This window comes from Anneissia japonica, unplaced genomic scaffold (assembly GCF_011630105.1).
Source record: "Anneissia japonica isolate Jap-2015-1 unplaced genomic scaffold, ASM1163010v1 scaffold3040_len1308831_cov196, whole genome shotgun sequence".
NCBI lineage: Eukaryota > Metazoa > Echinodermata > Crinoidea > Comatulida > Comatulidae > Anneissia > Anneissia japonica.
The window spans coordinates 946,701-967,991 of record NW_022718257.1 but is presented as its reverse complement, the minus strand read 5'-3'; the positions used below and the strand labels follow the sequence as shown (position 1 = coordinate 967,991).

The 21,291-nt window shown below is 34.0% G+C and overlaps 1 protein-coding gene across 1 annotated transcript in view; it reads right to left on the bottom strand.

Annotated features, from left to right (window-relative positions):
- LOC117110470 (protein FAM117B-like) overlaps nt 1-21,291 on the bottom strand; it is a 63,617-nt gene that overhangs the window by 40,591 nt on the left and 1,735 nt on the right. The gene's annotated exons all lie outside the window — the stretch shown is intronic.

Sequence of the window (21,291 nt, the reverse complement as noted above, 5' to 3'; positions counted from 1 at the left end):
CTTGAAAGCAAATATCTTAAGCTGCTTTATCAAACCATCTTAGCAAAATCTTAGCTTAAAAATCGTCTTAGATGGCGCATGCATGCAATGACTTTTTAATTTTAAGCAAAAAAAAAAAAAAAAAAACCTCCCTCCCTCATCACTTTTCCTGCCCAGATAGGGTGATAAACTAATATTTTTTTATAGGGCCTTACCTCTAGCACAGAAAATGCTGAACGACGACATAAGGGCGAGTTTGTATAAATTTATTTACTCAGTATATTGGTGATTTCATACTGTGCACTGTTATGGTAAGTATAGTCAGGAGAAAACAGAAAACAATGTTGTATGACTGAATAATTAATGAGCTTTGTGTTATCTACTGTAAAATCAACAATCCCACTATTATGTCTCTTTCATTTTATCCAACTGCCTGATTATTCTTCCATACGACTACGGTATATTTTCTGATTCAAAATATTTTGAAAAAATTCGCATCCAACAGCAATTGTCTATTAGATCCAATTAGAATTCTTAAATGTGAAGAAGGATATCCCCGAAAAACCAATACTAACTTCCAGTGGAATCTTTCTGGTGGTCGCAACTCTTGTCCGAAGAGTGAACTGTGTGATTATATGAACAGGCACACAGGACCAATGGCTTAAACGTAACCAAAACACCTAGTCTAAGCCTAAAATGATGGTTCAAATTGCCCCCAAAATAAATTTACCCGTATTGCACAAGAATAAATGAAAACTGAATATTGTGTCATGTGTAACATCCTATTGCACGGAGTAATTTATTCATTCTTGTGACACATTTCATTACAAAAGTACTGCTCTCCCATATAGTACAGTTTATCCATCACTTAATTAAAATTACAGCACATATTAACGTCAGAACCTCAATTTGCATTGTCTAAACAGGAAAAACATGAGCATAATCCATATGTCTGGAAGTCTCTGTAAGCAAAAGATGCGGCATAGACACGGCAATCGATTGACTCAGAAACAGTAGCACACGTAGAAAGCGAAGGTTTTTATGTTGTTGCATTTAATAATAATAAATAATAATTTGTGGAAGCAGTTGGCGCATCGGTTGTGGCTCCGACTCTCAACCTTGAGGTCGGGGGTTCGAAACTCTCGCTGTGCAAGTCGCTTGTGTCTTTAGGCAAGACACTTTATCTATGTTTGTCTCTCTCCACCAAGGTTTATAAATGGGTACTGGCATATAAGGTAAAACAGACTGCAGTGTGGGAAGAGTGACGAACCCCACACAGCCTTGCACAGTCTGGCCCAAATGCCTAGGAAAGAGATGGGCACTCCGGCCTGTGAGCCCAAAACCTTATGTCTCGACCTTTACCTGTTTTACATTTAATATTCAATGTGCAATGCACATTATTGTTTCATTACGAAAAAAAAACTTCATTACAATAACTGAGATTTTATAGGGAACATTAATGGGTACCTGGTATTGTAGGCTTTAATGCCAGTGCAGAGATAATTAATAACAGCAACAATACAGGATACACATCTAAGGATCTGAGCGATCTTAAAACAGTTTCTAACTCTCTTCCACTAACAGGAAAACAATGAATCTCGTGTACTGAATATGCAATACAGTACAATGCATAATGGAAAATTAATGATAAAACCATTTTCATTTACACTGGCGTACAAATTGGTACCAGGTACTATATGCCAATGAATGGATAATTACCAAATTATAGTATCATCCAAGGAGCAGAAAATTATAATATAAAAATTAAAACAATGTTTGTTTTTAATATTTTTGTACTGATTGCCTATTATTAGAAAATTCTTAATTTGTCATTCTGTTCTACTATATTGGGACAAACTGTATATAGTCCATTTCAACCCCGGTACCTGTATAATAAGAATGTGCGCTCCAAGATCATCCGCTGTCAAAGGAACATGCGCAAAACATTGTAATAACTTGAATAACTATAGAGACAGGCTTTGTTTTATCAGCACAGGTTTGCATCGGACATGGATACACACTCCATGCCACATGAATGCATTCTAGGACTTACAAATCCTGTTGGGTTTCATTCCATTTCTTATCAAGTGTACCGTTATACAGTACTACACTGTACTACAGTCAGCTTTTGCTATAGGCCTAAGTGCCAAAGATTCATACTAGGCCTATGCCAATATTTTAAAACTATTTTTAAAACAAATTAAATATGCAAAAAATCAAAATTTTTGCAATGCCAAATATTTTAGTGCAACCAGGAAACTTTCCAATAGAATCAACTGAAAGCATTTAAGGCTTAAAACAATTTATCATATTAATGCATAAACTGATGATGCAGACAAATTTTAACAATATTTGCTAGCAGTAAGGTAAACATAATTCATCCCACACAGTGAAGATACCGTACTTCATCAAAGCTACTGCAGGTCACAAATTTACAACCCTGCTGCTGATGATGGAACACTCAATTTCACTGAACAACTGTTCTCAAACACAAATTAAGTTCTAGCCAACGGATTAGTACTCAAATTAGCTAAGGAGCCTGATGTCAAGACACGTTCCAATATATTATTATCTTGCATCAATATAAACTAACATAAGGTACAAATATCACTGAACGTTTCTGTTCTCATGCATAATCGGTTTACTTTTTAACCAGAATAAATTTTATAGCGAATACAAATTAGCAAAACTAAGTCAACAAGTTGGATTATAATTTTTACCGCCGCCAAGGACATTCTGTCTGTCATTTAGCAAGATTAGGCAAAAACTAAGGAATAGATCATAAAAAAAAAGAGATCCTAACTTTTGGGAAGAAAAGGTCAAAAGACCTAGTCATGGTCATGGAATTTTTGACTTCCCACTCTCCCCCCCCCCCACCTTAAACTTACCCTCGAGCATAAAAAGAAAATAATAGAATCACCCATATACAGCCTGCGTATTATTTGGTGTCCAAGCACAGGGCGGAAATATGCACTCTGGAGTGACTGCTCTAGTTGCATGCGTTTATCATAAAACAATTGTAGAAGCAGGCATTGTAGCAAAGCTTTGGACTTTAAAACAAATGCTTGTGAGTTTAAATCTGGTCACAAAGATTTCTACATTTTATTTAAAAAAACAAAAACAAACATAAAAACAGAACATAAATAGATCTACATTTGTGACCCTTCAACCAGGATTATTAATTTTGTACCTGGTACTGGAGGTTTTGAATAACTTTGAATGAATTCAGTCTGTGCTTAATTACCTTACTTGAATATATATACTATGTGATTGACTTTGTATGACTAGGACAACACACAGTAAGGGCATAGTAACTTATTTAAGATAAGTACTTAAAGGAATATTTTTTATTTTAATACCATGAAATGTTATATTGCCTGAATTTATTTTCACAGTGCAGTTTCAATTGGCTTATTTTCCCATGCAACAGCAATTTAGGTTAGACCTCATCCTGAAAATGTGCACAAAGGAAATGCACTGCCATCTGCACTGAAACTAAAACAAAATACACTTAAATTCAATAGGAATTCCAGCGAACTGAATAAACTCTAAACTCCAGGATCAATTTTTGTTCTTTTTGTGCAAATTTATACAGAATGGGTTTCCCTCCGCACAGTCAGCAACATGCAGCTGCAGTTTTAACTGATTGTTCATTGACATGTAAATAGCTGTAACACTGTATTCACTACATACTGCAAGCAAGATATAATTTAACTATAATAACTACGCATGGCTTAGGCAATGCAATTATAAATGTGCTTTCTTTACAACCACTTTTTGTAGTTTATATCAAATTATCTTAGCATATGATCATATCCAAGTACCATTTGTGCATAATAATGAATCTTGATTTGTGTTACTGTACAGTACACTAGGTTTAAGTTATTATTCCTAGACTAAAGTAATTGATTTTATAACTGTATGTGTCATTTATATCAATCTATAAGATAAAAGATATTCATCATCTACAGTACTGTTTTATGAATATAGATTCTGTTTGCAAAGTCTCATTACTATAAATTTATACCAAAATTAGACAGATGTGCTCGACAATTTTGAAGATGATACTTTTTTCCTTTTACTTTAAAGTAGAAAGATAAAGAAAAATTTCTTATAAAAATAGCTGTTTCTGGCAAAATCGTTAATTATACTTTGATTACCATGAAAGTACTTATTACCACTTTAGACAGAGCAGTATGTGGGCAAGTGTTACAAATGTACAACAAAAATTAGAAATTCATTAATTTTGGTAGAAGACGGCAACAATGGCATTTCATCCAGGTTTTAACATGCACTAAACATAACAGTTTGATATTGTTATTGTTCTTAGAATTTAAGCAGATCCGAGGTGCTAATTGGTGAAGCTGGCTTAACCCTAACCTTAAACTTGTGTCTCGCTATCTTACTGCACTACGGCATATGGAAGAATAACCACTTCCTAAAAAGAATACCATAAAACCCATTGGGCTTCAAATCGTATTTCCAAACAAAATTCCTATAGAAATAAATTAAAACCGATCTTAATTCAAAGATGGTGGAGTTTCCAAGTACATGTACAGTAATCGAGACCCACATTTGAGCCCTGGCCAAGTAGGTCTACGCAGGAAATTTTTCAAATAATTTATTTATGTGATTGCCACTGTCTAGAGTCTCATCTTTTCTCCTAACCCATAATAATATCTCTATGCTCACTACTGCCTGTATTTAAGTATGATATTTATTTTTATTAATTTCTTGTACAGTATCATAATTGTGATGCATTTCTACAATAAGGTGATTTACAAATTTGTCTTATTATATCATTATTATTAAATAAAAAAAATCATTGAATATTAATATTGTATATTAAACAACATGATTTTATATGGATTTTAACCCACAAACAATTAACAGTAGCACAAAATACAATTAATAATCATGACAAGATATTCTAAAATTAGTACACTTTATTGCTTATTTATCTACTTCCATAGAGCATCCAACTAAAAGTTGACATCAGATAATAGACACACACACAAAAAAATTATATAAATAAATAAATCCCAATAATGTTTTGCCTTAAAATGGTCAAAGAAATGTCTACATTGAAAGTTATGGTAAAAACTGAAAGGTGAAATAAAAAAGGCCTTAGGCCTTTTAAGTGAGTAAAAAAAAATTATTAGTTTATCACCCTATCAAAGAATAAAAACTGATGAGGGAGGGAGGTTTTTTTTTTTTTTTTTTTTTTTGCTAATCCCGCCCCCATTTTACCGATGATCACAAGTAAATCAATGGTTAGAGACACATATATAAAAAGTCATAAGAATGGAATCAAATTTATATTCAAAAAATATGTTTTTGTTGTACCAGTAAGCATATTTGCAAGAAACCCTGAGCTTTTCAAGTGAAATCTGATTTTTTTCCAAAAGTAATGAGGGAGCGGGTGATAAACTAATAATTTTTTTTATGGGGCCTTATAGTAAAGATGAATGATATTGCTAGAGAAATGAGAACATCTGAAGTAATAAGATGATGGCTATTAGTATACTGTAGTACTAGTAGGTAACTCCAATGCTACTAGGAAGACATTGACCCAGGCAGATAATGTTGCATCACTACCAGTGGTATGATATACATAGCTACAGCTGATCAAAGTAAACTTGTTTACTAATCCATAACTTGTATCAGTGTAGAATGGTAACATTCCAAGACATGATAAACCTTTGCTAATCCCGCCCCCATTTTACCGATGATCACAAGTAAATCAATGGTTAGAGACACATATATAAAAAGTCATAAGAATGGAATCAAATTTATATTCAAAAAATATGTTTTTGTTGTACCAGTAAGCATATTTGCAAGAAACCCTGAGCTTTTCAAGTGAAATCTGATTTTTTTCCAAAAGTAATGAGGGAGCGGGTGATAAACTAATAATTTTTTTTATGGGGCCTTATAGTAAAGATGAATGATATTGCTAGAGAAATGAGAACATCTGAAGTAATAAGATGATGGCTATTAGTATACTGTAGTACTAGTAGGTAACTCCAATGCTACTAGGAAGACATTGACCCAGGCAGATAATGTTGCATCACTACCAGTGGTATGATATACATAGCTACAGCTGATCAAAGTAAATTTGTTTACTAATCCATAACTTGTATCAGTGTAGAATGGTAACATTCCAAGACATGATAAACCAATCTATCATTTTATCAACACAAATTAAAGAACATATTTACAGTGCCACAATGCCATATCAATATAGATATTTTTTAAAATACAATAATCTACAGTATAGGAATACTGTATCTGTATCGTAATATAATATATGAACAATTATCACTTCATTTGCATACAAACTTTTGTACAAATGGGTTTAATAGATGAGATAAAAAGTTATTAATTTTCTCAATTTAGAAGCAATCTTTCTCACTGGGGAAAAAAAAACAGAACAAAGGCTCTTCATTTTTTATACATTTTCTCTCCTTTTCATTATAAACAGTTCCCATGGGAAGGGCAATACATGGGACCCACTGCATAACAGGAAGACTTACAAATAAATGCCAGGATATTGCCATGTTTCTAAGGAATAAAAGACATTTTTAATATTTTCTATTTTATGTTCAAGTAGACTTTTGAAGATGATCCCTAGGTCAGAGTTAGCAGAGCTCTGATGAATGACTGGCAACTAGTGTAAACAAGCACCATACAACAATGAGAGTGTGTAAAATTCTCCTGGGCCACTGACCTTGAAAATTCCATCCAAAATCATTGACTGAAATTATAGCCAGATCATCATCAGATAACAAAAAATCAATAAAATAGTTAAAAAATACTTATTGACATAACATTTTGTCATCAGAAATCTGATGTGAAATTTGAAAACTAATTACTTTTGTTTTGAAAATATACTTTTAAGCCAACTCCCATAACCTTGGAAAAATAATATAATGGACACACCACTGAATAGTGTGTGCTGTATATTCTCGTGTATAAGATGACGCTTAAAATAGCAAATTAGGATTGAAAAACGGGGTCTTATATATGCAACACATACACATTTTTTTTTAGATATTTAAATCATGTTTGTCTTATGTGCAGATTGTCTGCAACACGCGAATTTTCAACCGAAATGGAGCTACTAACTGTAGAATGAACACAATTAATGTGGGAAAATAAGATTTTAATGAGCCCATAAAATAGTATTATGTGGAAGATTGGCCCTACACTTGTCTCTTTTTTAGACAGATGGAGGAAGTACCAACACCATAGAAAGCATTAAAAAGGTAGAAATTCCAACGATGAAACAGCAGGGTCATCTTATATGGCCGACATACAAAAACCATCTCAAACTTGGGGGTCATCTAAATACACAAGTATGGTATTATATTGCACATACGTAACCCTATTTCAAGTTGCTACCTGTTAGATAACAGTGTCACAGTCTGTAACAGCCTGAATGTGGGTGTAATGCACTTGTTCAATTGTAGTCCCGGCACCCCCAGACCCAGGCCATAGCGGGGCACTAGCCGAGACTGAGCCGGGGATGTACACATAGTTATGTCCCTGTAGTGCCGGGACGTACCTGAAATTAACCCGTAGATCTAACAGGCCTCGGAAAGGACGGGAACTTTAGAGTTGCTGCTGTTTCGGGTGTGTAGGCCTAAGCCTAGTGCTCTCAAACCGGGTCTGGTCCTACCTACAATAGGCCTAGGCATTCGGTCAGCAACTACTGTGTTTTGGTAATTAAAAAAATTGCCTACCAGTACTATAGGCCTACCATCATGGTGTCATTTTTTATAGATCGGTATAAATTACGTTTGATCTGAATTTCTAACCACACAACGCAGAGGATCGAGGTGGCGGCGCGTGTGAGTATGTTTCGCGAAAATTTGTGAACGGTGAATTTGTGCTAGTTTGTGACTAAAATACACCAGTGCATGAGCCAAGGCAAGGAAATCTGTACAGTTTCTACTAAGTATTCATTTTCTTATTTAGGCCTAATTTCTGTTTTGATATTGAATAATTAAATTCTATCTCCTTTTTTTTCGCACTTTTCCAAACTAATATGGAAATCTGCTTAGTGGTATGCATGCGTAGTGCTTCCATCAAGCAAGCTCATCTCCTTGGCCTAGCTCATGCCTAGCTCTCATGTGCTTCTCCAATTCACACCTAGGCTAGACCTTCATGTAGGTCTTATCATCCAATCATTTATTAATAGTGGGGAATTTTACAGGGACTACGGCGGTAAGTAGAGGAAGGTACATTAAAAGGTAAGGTGGCCGGGACTTTCACATGCACGTAACCAGTTTGGAAATTACATTCCCGGTTAAGTCCCCGGGGGCAGGAATACAATTGACAAGTGCATATATATGGGTTTTTGTAATTTTATTTTGAAGACTCACCAAAAACAGCGTTGAAATATTGACATATAACCAGATCAATATCGTATCTATTGCTAATATACAGTATTTGTAGCCATATAATAATTTATTTGGCATTTTCCAAAGAAAAAAAATTGACAAGGAAAAGAATACGCAATTATAGAAGCTCACTGAATGTGCTATAAACTATGATAAACTGCATAACATGATAAACCAGACAAATATGAACATGTGGAATAATATGAAAATTATAAAATTATATTAGGTTTAAAAGAAACAGAAGTTTAATGACAAATCATAAGACTTCATGAGAAAAATTGATCTAATTGTAATGATCCCCATAGTGGTGGATGTTAATATAGCCCTTGCAAATTTTGTGTGGGAGTAGCAGATTCAAATGGCAATAAACAGAACCCTGGCAATTTCCCAAACTTATTGTTCAACAACCACCAAATGCATTCAATTCTTTTGTCCCTGTTCTTGCACACTCTAGAAATCCCTTCCATTTTTGTTATTGTGTTGAACTTTGCATCATGTTTATTAATATTTATCTACATTAATAGTAGGTCCATTGAGATATAGTACTGTGTATTATCACTAGGTATTCTATCTAGTACTATTTACATAGGTACTGAAGTTAGGTCAAAGTATTGTTGCATGTATCAATTTTATCCACTTACTATTTTCCACTGTCTTTTGTTTGGAAGCCAGAATTATACACCTCATAAATCTATTGTTACCATGATGTAAGCCATTTAATTTCTTATCAATTTCATTCAAAACAATCATAATTTATTTATCTATTCTTTCTTTAATGTGATACCACTTTCAGTGACAGCACTGGTTTCATAAGTGGACCACATGAATAAAAAAAAATATAACAGAAATGTAAATAAATAATTAAAATATAATTATGACTATAAAAATGTACAAATCTGAATAGAATGTAGAATACTGGCAAATATTGTATAGCAATTTAATCAATGGGGTGTTGGTTATATTTGTCTTTACTTATTAGGTAGGTGGCATCATACTTCTTCCAGTGCCCATGTTTTATGAGGTCACTTCATATCCACAGAATAATGCTAAATCACAGATTTAAAGGAAATGTAGGCCCATCAGAGAATTTGTTATAGTGTAATGTTGTTTTGCATGTTACTTTTGTTCATTCAGACATTTTAATTATAGAATATTATACCAAAACTTCTCATACATTAGCCAGAATACCATCTCAATCATGTTTTATATTTGTGATATACTGACAACATTTTTATCATCTGGACACATGTCATGGCATAGATGAGTTACAGGCTTTCCACCAAGCGAATTAACAACCATCACCTATCTATCAAGCTCACACTTGAACACTCTATAACCCATGTCAATTTTCTAGATGTTACAGTAAAAATCAACAATGGTAGTAACATAGCCTCCTCTATCATAAACCTACAGACAGGAACACTTATCTCAATCCATCCAGCTTTCATCCACCTCACACAACCATAGTTTACAGCCAGGCACTCAGACACCATCGTATATATGCTCAGATGCAGTTGACAAAAAGCAGCCACTTAATCACCTTCGTCACTCATTTAACAACCTACACTACAATTCTAAACTTGTTAACAGATTTTCAAAGCCACAAAGATACCTTGAGAAACACTTGTACAAGGAGACTGATCATCGCGTCCCTCTTATTGTCGCATACAATCCTCTCGTCAAACCATTACAATGCATCATTAATGATTTACAACCTATACTAAATAGTGACCCTACACTCAACACAATCACACCCAAGAAACCTATAGTTGCATACAGACAGCCACCTAACCTTAAACAACAACTTACATTCAACAAACTGACCCACACCCCAACTACAACAGGCACTACTCCATGCAATCAACAAAAATGCTAGCTTTGTCCACATATCAACACAAGCACTACCATTACCGGACCTAATCAACAAACACATAATATCAATGGATCATTTTCATGTTCTTTATCTAACGCTATCTATGCCATTACTGTACTAAATGCCCTGGTAGGGGAAACTAGCCAAACTATTAGACAGAGAATGGTCACAAATTTGACATTCAACATAACAATAAAGATAGCCTATTTCTAATCATTTCAAGTTAACAGGTCATAGCATAACACAATCATTTTAAAGTAGCTGTGCTTCTCTCAAATTGTTTTAAAATAGAACAGATAGATTGATTGCTGAACAAACTTTCATTAGCCTGGTTCACGTTGAACTTTTATCTAGATATAGATCCACTTAACTAGTTAAAAGTTCGATGTGAACCACTCAATTACAGCTAGATAAAGGCTTAAGTCAATGCTAACAACAGCAGCATAAAGTATACAGACGTTATAAGGAGAATTGAAACAATACTTTGTTAAATGGAAGAATGCTAGCGATTAAAATAATTTGTTTTTTATCTAAGGTAAATTTAGCTAGGGGCTACAGAGTCTACTACTACTTAGATTGCGATAGAACACGCTGCTGCACTGTCGGTTGGTTAGTACCTTTGCCCTTTGCATCATCGACCAAGTAATAACGTTAAAAAGTCCTTTTGCGTATGTTTGTCAAAGTGATAATGTATATTTTTCTTAATAATAAAATCAGATTTGTTGTATGTATTGACAATTCAATCTTTTCCATTTCTGCTATAATAGTCGCTATTAATTCAGTTTCAACGAACTACCACCAACGGCAGTCGTTAATGAGCTCACATGTTTACGATGACGAAATAAAAAAGTGTGTGGAAGTCAGCAACTTATTTGACAACGCGAAGCTACATTTTCGCGAAGTGCATGTAAACAACACAATTGAGCGATCTAAAAACTACAAAACAGGACAGAAAGGTCCATAAAGTATACAGACGTTTTAACGAGAATTAAAACAATATTTTGTTAAAATAATTCGTTTTTTATTGAAAGTAAATTTAGCTAGGGCCTAGAGAATCTACTACTACTTAGATTGCGATAGAACATGCTGCTGCACTGTCGGTTGGTTCGTACTGGTCGGCTAGGCTGGTAGTGGAAACTGACACCTGATCTACATACAGTAGTTTACGAATTTGGCAGTTTTTTTAACGAATACCTCTTGTTACTAGAGGTTCATAAAATACAGTAGACGTTTTATTAAACAAGTCTTTCCACCGTGTGACGTCGACGGCCTGAAACTGGCTGGCTGTTTATCTGGCTCTAACTTGGCATCAAACGCAATTAGGGGATTATCGTATCATGTTTCAAGACGGGTATATCTAGATAAAGTTCGACGTGAATCAGGCTATTAAGAAATTTGACAGCATTAATAGTGGCTTTATTATTGACCTAGGCTTTAATTTAATAGTCATTACATAATGTAATTGTTTATTTCTGTACATCATACCATTGCCTATTTATTCTTTAGTGAGATTGTTAATCTGTTGTTTGTGCTACTCAATTACAGCACATATTAGCTAATTCATGATAAGCCTAATTATTTTGCATTTAAGTTATTTCCTCTCTGTTTGTTCTTGTTACACTTCACACACCTGATGAATCTAGCATTGACTGCCAGCAAAAGCTCATGTCCAATAAAGTTACATCTTCAAAGTTAGTGTGAGAGTGCTGCCTCTTCATTACTTGTTTAATCAGCCTGAATGAAAGTTTTATGTTGTTTTTTTTTTCATTTGGAAAATTAAACATTAAAATAGAAACAGACTGTCTCAAAGGGACATGTTGTGATGAAACACCTGGTGTACTGAAGATAGACTGACCTACGCTTCGATCTAGAATTAGATAAGGACAAAAGCATCAGAATGAATCTTTCAGGCTAATAAATGCTGACCCTAAACCTACAGGAAGCATGTGGAAGTGGTCCTTCCAAAGTTAAAATTCAAGGCAAAAAAAAAAGAGCACACTTTAAACATTATCAGGAAAACGTACGAATTCATGAGCCAGTTTGTGTGTAGAGAGGGGATTCTATATTGGTACAATGATTGGGGTGAAAATAAAGCCATTGCTGACATGACACAATATAAGATTGACATCCCATATTTTTACCGTACATTCTCATGCATAAGACAAGCTTTTAAAATACAAATTATGATCGAAAACCAAGGGGTCTTCTTATGCAACACATACAAATTTTTGATTTTTAAACCAATCGTCTGTGTGAATCATCTGTAACACGCAAATTTACTACTGAAATGAAGCTACTAAATGTAGTATGAATGAAAGCAATTAATGCAGGAAACAAAATTTTAATGAACATTTAAAAGCTATTAAAATGGTAAAATTGGAAGATTGACCCTGCAATCGGCTCTGTTTTTAGCCAGATAGATACAGTATCAAGACCATAAAAAGCAGCAAAACGTTTTACAACAAAACACAAATATGTTTGTCAGTGATCTGCAATGGGGTTGGGGTTAACGTTTAAACTAATGCGAGGAAATTCCAGAAGCTATTCCTAGAAATAAACATGAAAAGCCAAAAGCGGGTAGGAAATTGGTTAACTGGTATAAGGCCATTTAAATTCCTACCTAAAATATGCGATTGACTGTATTCTACTATTTAAACCGTACTTAAATTAGAAGTTTAATTGGTACAAACTAACCTCCTTATTTGTTGATAGGGGCAAAAGGCCAATGAACACCACCCAACCTTTGTGACCAAGGAAGTAAATATTAATTTTTAATCTAATTTGTGAAGTTCCTTTAGGATCAGATGTTTAGTACATCACTCCCATGTATGTTAACCCCAATAGTCTTTTAAATGCAAGGACATTCTTTCATAAACCATCATTATCAAATAATATTGAGTAGGTAGAACTATATTTTTACAGCTTTTTGTTTCAGGTTACATAATTACCTTCTCATTCCAAGGTCATAGGTTTTAATTCCAATGAAAAAAACCTCCTGATCAATAGAATAAAACATTTTGACTGTCATTGTTGATATTTTTACATGCCTTTCCGAAACTATAAAATAAAGTACCGGTATATGTTCCTAGTACAACACAACCTGGGCCTACTGGCAGCATGACATTGACAAGGCATACTGTACTCCTTCCGCAGAGAGTAGGGAAGGTTTGCTCACTTGTAATCCAGTATACAGGGTAAATAAAATTGCCAGCCCTTTTCAGTTAAGTGTAGGGTTTTAGCTATAAATACTAACATTTTAAGGGTGGGTGGGTAAACTCTAAGTTAGAGTAGATTTCAAGAATGGGCAAGGGGGTTAGTAAAGGTGTTGGGTGGAGGGCCATGGAATTCGAACTAGACTAGTGTGGAAAACTTCAAGGCTGGATGGCCTCGTCTACCTCCACCCACCATAACTACATCCTTGGTATCTGAATGTGCCTAGGCCTGGTTGTAAAGTGTGGCTAGTTGTAAATGGCGGCAACCTTCGTGACAAAAAGTGAATATCATCTTCCCACTTTTTTCCAATACAAACTATAGCATTATTTTCTATGTTATTAACTTTTTTTGCATGTTTAATAGTAGTAAATTTCAAGGCAGACAATGTTGTTTTTTACTAATACTTCATGTTGTTTTTAGATCATGCCTACTGTAGGCCTACAACTATCAAAACAAGGAACATATTATATCTTTGGAATACAGGTCTCCCTCCGCTTTTGGGACTGGGGTGGTGTCCACATGATCTTTAGTAGCTTTGGTCTCTAATTAGGATAATAAAGATATTAAAGACAAGCTGGTGAAAGGCTCGTGCATGAAACCTGAAACTTGGAACACTGTGCATGCATACTATCAAACAATCTTGTTCACACAGAAAACCTAGTAGAGAACTAGCTTCAGCTTTACAGTGCAAAAGATGATTCTTGCTTTACAAATTTTAGTGATTGATTGATTCATAAATGCAGGAATAACAAGTAAATTTTATACAAATGAGGACTGAATAGAGGGATTTGGCGATGGGTGTCAGGTGACCTAATGGTGTTAGATATAAACAATTCAATTGACTGACACAGCGGTGTTTTACATGGAGATTGCTATTGTGGCCATCCCTTGTTTATTGCTGTAAAGATCATCATAATTCCTAGTAAACTAGACCAAATTGATTAGAAATAAACTGCTAATGCTGTAAAGGATACTGGCCGCAAACATTGAGATTTTTTGACAAAATGTTAGGCCTAGGCCCCTGCACATCTACGGCATGGTTAGTTATGCATGATGGTCTTCGAACCGCGAACTACCCTGCAATGTTAGGGCTAGCTAAGGTTTATGAAGGATCGCTTCAATTTCAAAGCATACAATCCTTGGAGAACGCTGGGATAAGTAAATAAACACTATTTTAGAGACCTTTGGAAAAACGCAGGCACAACATGATTAAATTAGGTATGAACATGTATAGTAGTAGCCAAGGAAGAAGTCTTAGCAAAACTATGGTCATTGTACTACCAAACTACTTGGGATTTAAAAGCACCAATACCCAAAAAGAAAACCTCATTAGTAAGAAGTAATTTTAATATAAAAAAAACCCTTCCAATTATGGTAATTGTAAATATTTTTTTGCATCTTTTCAACATTGCTTAAAGGGTCTTAAATAATAAAGAGCAATTACTGGCAAAGGCGTGCAAACCAACCTGACACTCAATTTATACTGTGTGGGATTTTATACAACTAAAAATCCAATACAATCCCTGAAATGGTCTGCTCAATCAATATGATTTGTGCTGAAGAAGATCCCTTATCTATTGGATAAAAAGAAGACCCCATGCATAGAAGCATAGAGAATTGGTACCAATAATTTGATTTGGCACAGTATTCAACAAACTAATACTGTAGTTGGTACAATGGTTACCAAACTGATCATTTTACATTATTTATTACAACACATTATATTTAGCTGTTAATTTAGTTGGCCACAAAAACTACTACTGTACTGCGTGAAGTACACACAGAAAAAATGTTCATCATCTTCCTTCCTAGCAGCAGAAAAATGGCTGAGAGAATTTGTTTTTGTAAAAACCCTTTTGAGATGGCCAGAAGCAGAAACTCAAACTGAAATCCCAATGACACGCCTTATATATTTTTGCCTAAAGCCGTTCAGATAACTTTAATGTCATGACTGTTTCAAAAGTGAGCATGTGCAAGACGATATGAGTAGGGCCTATTTATTCATCCCACAACTTTATAAAATATTTATACTGCAGGCACAAGAACTGGGAAAAATATCAAATACGGTCTACTGTAATATACTATCAAAGATATTATCATATATTTATTTCATCGATATGACAAGAGGCATATTCTACCTATTAAACTAACCAATCAAAAACATTATTATAGCGCAGATTTCCATAAAGTTATGTTCAACGGCATTTGACAACAGGTAGACTATATTCACAAGAACACCTGATTAACTTTGTACACAGTCAAGTGTCATGATGCTTTGTAGCACAGCAGAAGCTTGACCCAAAAAAGTAATTACAACAATTACCTACCATGCTAAGTTTCTGACTGAACACCGTCTTCCCTTTCCTCGATGAACAAATTATTATTAAAGTATATTTTAGTTGCATTGGTCTGAGTACGGTTTAATATTTAAACCATGATTTTCAGAACTGCTATTTTCCATCACTATCATCACATTGCTTACAGAAGTGAATTTTCATACAGTATGTCAAAGGTTAGACATTTATATTAAATGGCTATCTATAGGTAAAAGACACTGGAATAGTTTAAATGACAATTACAGTAGAACCTCGATTTTAGTTATGGTACGGGACCGGAGGGCGTACGTAAATCGGGGATTCGTAAAATAGAGGTTGAGATAAATTTGTGGTAACCTTTGGCCTAATAAGTATGTAACGCTCAATATACGTATGTATGAACGAACGATGTTACCTGGCCTCTAGGCCTACGAATGTCATAATAAAGTGTTCAAATAAAACCATGTGTCTAGTATATATGTCTTTTATTTAACTAACGAACATAAAAATATTTTAAGATTACCTATACGACAAAGGTATAACTTGGGAATTCCCCTTCATGCCTATTCTAAACAACAGAGCTGTGGTGTTGTCTGGGCCTGTTGAGGCAAACTAAACCCATGTGCACTGGGCGAGCCAACCAATTAGCGTTCGTGTACGTGAAACAGCAAAACCATGTGCACTGCACTGGGCGAGCCAACAAATTAGCGTTCGTGTACAAAACTATGCCTACTCAGCTTCGTGTAGAAAATTAGACCAGACAAGTTTTTGCATGGTTTGCCACACGAATCTAAGGAGGAAAGCAATTATTTTGAGCACCATCGGTAGTTGTTCATCTCACTCAGTTCACGTGGTTTTAGATTGTAACAACCCGGTATTAGACTCAATTAACGTTACTGTTTAATGAAAATACGTTGCATTATGGTTTGTTTATTGTTATAATTTATTGTTATAGTCTATTTACATATGGTTTCTCTGAAAAGGGCCGTTTGTTTTGAATATTTTCGGAGTTTTTGATGACGTCATCGTCGATACGAGGCGTACGAAAACCGAGGGTTCGTATAACTGGGGTACGTAAAAATGAGGTTCTACTGTATAGGAATACAAGACATTGCTTTAAAGAAGGATATCTCTCATCTAATACTGCTCTCAAAACTGACTTAAAATAGAGTGAAATTTGACTGCTACATGTTTAAATGCCACCTGATCTTTTACCATCCTGAATTACTGTATAATATAAACGGTGAGTGATGTAGAACATAGGCCTACAGAAAGTAGTCAACAAAAACCAAACATATAATTACTAAATTAACTTTCATAAATGTAACAAAACAAAAATAAAACAAATAGGCCAACAATTATAACTTAGTATACTTTAAAAAAAAATAAACATGTGAAAAAAATACAAACACGAGAGAGACTGAAATGGCCTAATACAGTATTATTATTATTTAATGTAATTTAATTCAAGCAAATTTATAAATTAGATATCAATATAAATTTTAAGGGATCTTTGGCCAAATTTTCAATATTTTCTATTTAATTACTTACACAGAAAAATCATTAAAATTAGCCACATTTGATCATTTCTATGTATAGTTATTTGTGTGAGTTTGGTTTACTGAGAATGAACAAGGAAAAAGACTGAGGCTCATTTTCAACCGAGGAATACCAATATTAAATAATTAAAATTTAATTTATGGAATGGATAAAAACTAAAGGAGATGATGCAGGAAGTAGCTGATCATGGCCAATTGCACATTAACAAATGGCCCAGCTCACATCACACCCTTTGTTGCCTAGTGCATTTAATCCAGCACCTCTACTCAGTTTAAGGGACCATGCTACAGGGACCATCTGCCTAAGCCGCATATTTCATATTATTGAACTCAATGTCATAATAAATTTATAATTGACATAACCATGGCAAAAGTAAAAAGAAATACGGAACAGGAAACACAACAGCAACCAATTAATATTTGTCTTTTTAAACCATTAAATTCCATGTTCAAGGATTGATTGGTATTCTAATATACTATCAAGCATAGCAAAAACTGTGCAATGGTTTAATCATTGACTGCTATACATAGTAGTCCATCACAAAAAGTTACTATTGCACTACATATTGATATAACATGATTAAAAGTTTAAAGTCTATTGTGTTAATAAACTTGAACAAAACAATTACCGGTACAATTATTCAAATTAATGTTTTGTGTATTTAAGTTATCAGTTTTTTCTTTTTAACAGAAAATAAGATTTCACATTCAAATATACTGTTCTAATTCTTTCCATAGGCCCTAAATTCGGTGGTAACAATAAAGATTACATAATAAACGTCTCTAAATCTGTGTCTCATTGGAATTTTTTAACTACAATAAATTTTACTCTTCAAGCAATTACATTTCCTAAACTGAATTTTCAGGTTTTAGAACTTTTCTACATTTTACCTCGGACAACAGACTTCAAAACAAAGTGTATACAGTTGCACCATACTCTGATTCACAAGTCAAAATGTAATAACAGGATACATTTTAAATATTACAGACTTCCCGAGATATTTCTACCAATATCAATGTGTACGCAGGCAGTGAAGATACAGTATGTGCGATACCACTAAACACACAGCAAGCCAAGCAATATGACTATTCACACTGATCCATGCCAATTATCTCGCAAACGTTGTAAAGGGTATGCCATTTTCCCTACATGAATATATCGTACACGGGATGCATGTGAAACTTAAGTTCAAAGCAGGGGCTGTATGCTAAATTTTCCTTAGCACAAGATATGTCTGTACAGTGTAATATTTATCTTGTCTGAAATGGAGACAGTAGACCATAGAATTACTGTATCCAGAAAAATAAAGGTAAAATGCTAAAATCTTTTTATGGAATAGACAGTGTCTGACTCATCCTTTCTAGGCTCTGTCTGTGAGATTCATCTCTTCTTCTGATTAGCCTGATTTGAAGTTTAATTCACAGAAATGTACAGATTGTCAGATATTCCCCCTGATGTAAGCAAATGGCTGCCTCATTAAATAAATCATGATTTACCATGAATCTATTTTAAACAACTGAAACAACAAGTATTGTACATTACAACGTACATTTTTAATCTAAATAAATTCAGATACTACTTATTACCACAATGAAAAAAAATACTGTACTGCCAGTACTGCTTATAATTAATTTTCACCTAAATATTATTACACTTTCAATGCAAACATAACCTTTCAATGTTTCAAAATATTTATTTTTTAAATTTTTTGATACTTTACAGTAATGTAAATACCTTATTCGTATTATAAGCCATTTATGTACCTGATGTTATTTTTCAATGTTTTCTGTACCTAAACAACATGCTAATTTAATCAACCTGTAAAAATTGTCAATAAATAAATAAAATTGTGTATTAGTCGCATCACTTACAGTATACACTCATTTGCTTATTTATTATCAAAATTATAAATGTCATATTCTTTGTAGACTTAAATTAGATGGTTATCTATTAAGGATTTTAAGAAAAATAACAGCGAAAACTAGATTGTTTCAATCTGTGTTTCTATAGTTCCTTTCCAATCATTGTGAAAGAAACAAGACACAAAAAAAAGCTATTGGATCATTATAAGTATCCTACACTCTATCTAAACTGCTGAAATACAAATTATTGATAAAGCAAATCACTTTAATCAATTAATGTTACATGAATTCTGGATGCTGTCTATGAACAATATGGCCCAATTGTGATATCACTGGGCGGACAACAATAATAACTCGTAGAGGTACTACAACACTGTACTGTAGCCTAAACTAAATTTGTTAATAGTGATTTTTCATCATTCTTTATATTACTATATTTTTATTTGTTTTTTTTTTCATTAATGCTATGCATGAAGTACAAGTTACAATTACCATGCAAAATAAAACGGACTAATAGTTTAGCAAGTACAAATTATGGCCTGGAATTTAAACAGTAGACTGTACCTGGGCAGTTATTGTGTTTTACAATTTGCAATACAAACTTAACAAAATAGCCTGGTGGTAGATCATGACACTAATCAGCTTTGAGAAATGAAAGATGTTTTAATGTTGTAAAACAAAAACCCAATACAGAATTTTTGGTATTTTGTTAGTCAAGAAGAACTATCTGCAGAGGACTAGGCCCAATAATGAAATTAATGATCCCTCACTAACTCAGCATTAAAATGGAATGGTTATTAAAATAATTATGCATGTGATTATCATAAGAATGCTTCCTTCTAGTTAAAATGTTTGATATAAAAAAGCAATAAGCACAATTGACTATGCAATAAGGGCATCAATCTCATATAATAAATTAGGCCTGCTGTACTTAGTATTTCACCATAATATATTGAGTGCAATGTACTTCTGTAGGCTGATCAGTTTACTACCATATTATCCCAAGATTTCCTTGTACACAATTTAAAAACTGTTAAGAATTTCCTGTACAACATGTAGTATTACAAATCCAAGGATATCAGTATGTAGCTCCCAAAATTTAATTAGACTATAATATTGCAATCCATAATGAAACATGTTGGTACCTATATGCAAAGCATAAAATGTACCGGTATGTTATAATTTGTTGCATTTTTTTAATTAATTCATTATGCGCTTCTTATTAAACAAAAAAAACAAAAAAAAAAAAAATGCTGATAGCTAGAGGCTTATCAATTATTGAGGCCATCTGCCTTTCCAAAAAGTGCGACTTTGAGTAATGATTTGCTTTGTAATTAGTTGAAATCCACTCCCGTATCTTCAGACCCAACAGATAATGGATCCGGTACCAAACTTTTAACTAGTGGAAAAATAAGTGTCCTATATCAAAAGATATTTTGCTGACAAAAGCAATGAACATGACGTAACAAAATAAAATGAATACACCATGTCGAAGGTACATTTCTTTTTGAAAATGGTGTCACAGCTAGGCCCTAGTCCTCGCATAACTAATGCATAAAAAACTATCTCATTAGGCCAAGTAAAAAAAAAAACATGTTTCACGTCCGGCTTTTTTTTTAAATTGAGGAAGAGGCCTTTTTTATTTTTTATTTTTCAAAATGGCCGCCATTCTACAGCCTCGGTTTACCAGTCGCATTTAGGAATCATTGTTACTGTATACAATCGGAATGTTCCCGATGTTACGTCTCAGACGTCTTCACATGAAACTATTCCATACAATCTGACATAGAGGGCCAGTATAACGGGAAATTCCAGAATTCATCGGAAATCATCGGCCTTATTCGATTGGGACTTTCGTGCTCTGCTCAACTGGGACTTTCGTGCTCTGCTCAACGGAAACTGCTCAACGAAGTTAACGCTCGGAATTTATCGTTGAGTTTTGTACTCAACAGGATAACCTACTCAACGTATAGTCCCAATCGAATACGGCAATTGTATGCATGACAAACGCGCTCTAGTGAAGTGAACTCGAGGTTTGCCGCCTGACGCCCAGAGTAGGCGACGGCCTAGGCCTAGCCTAGAGATAT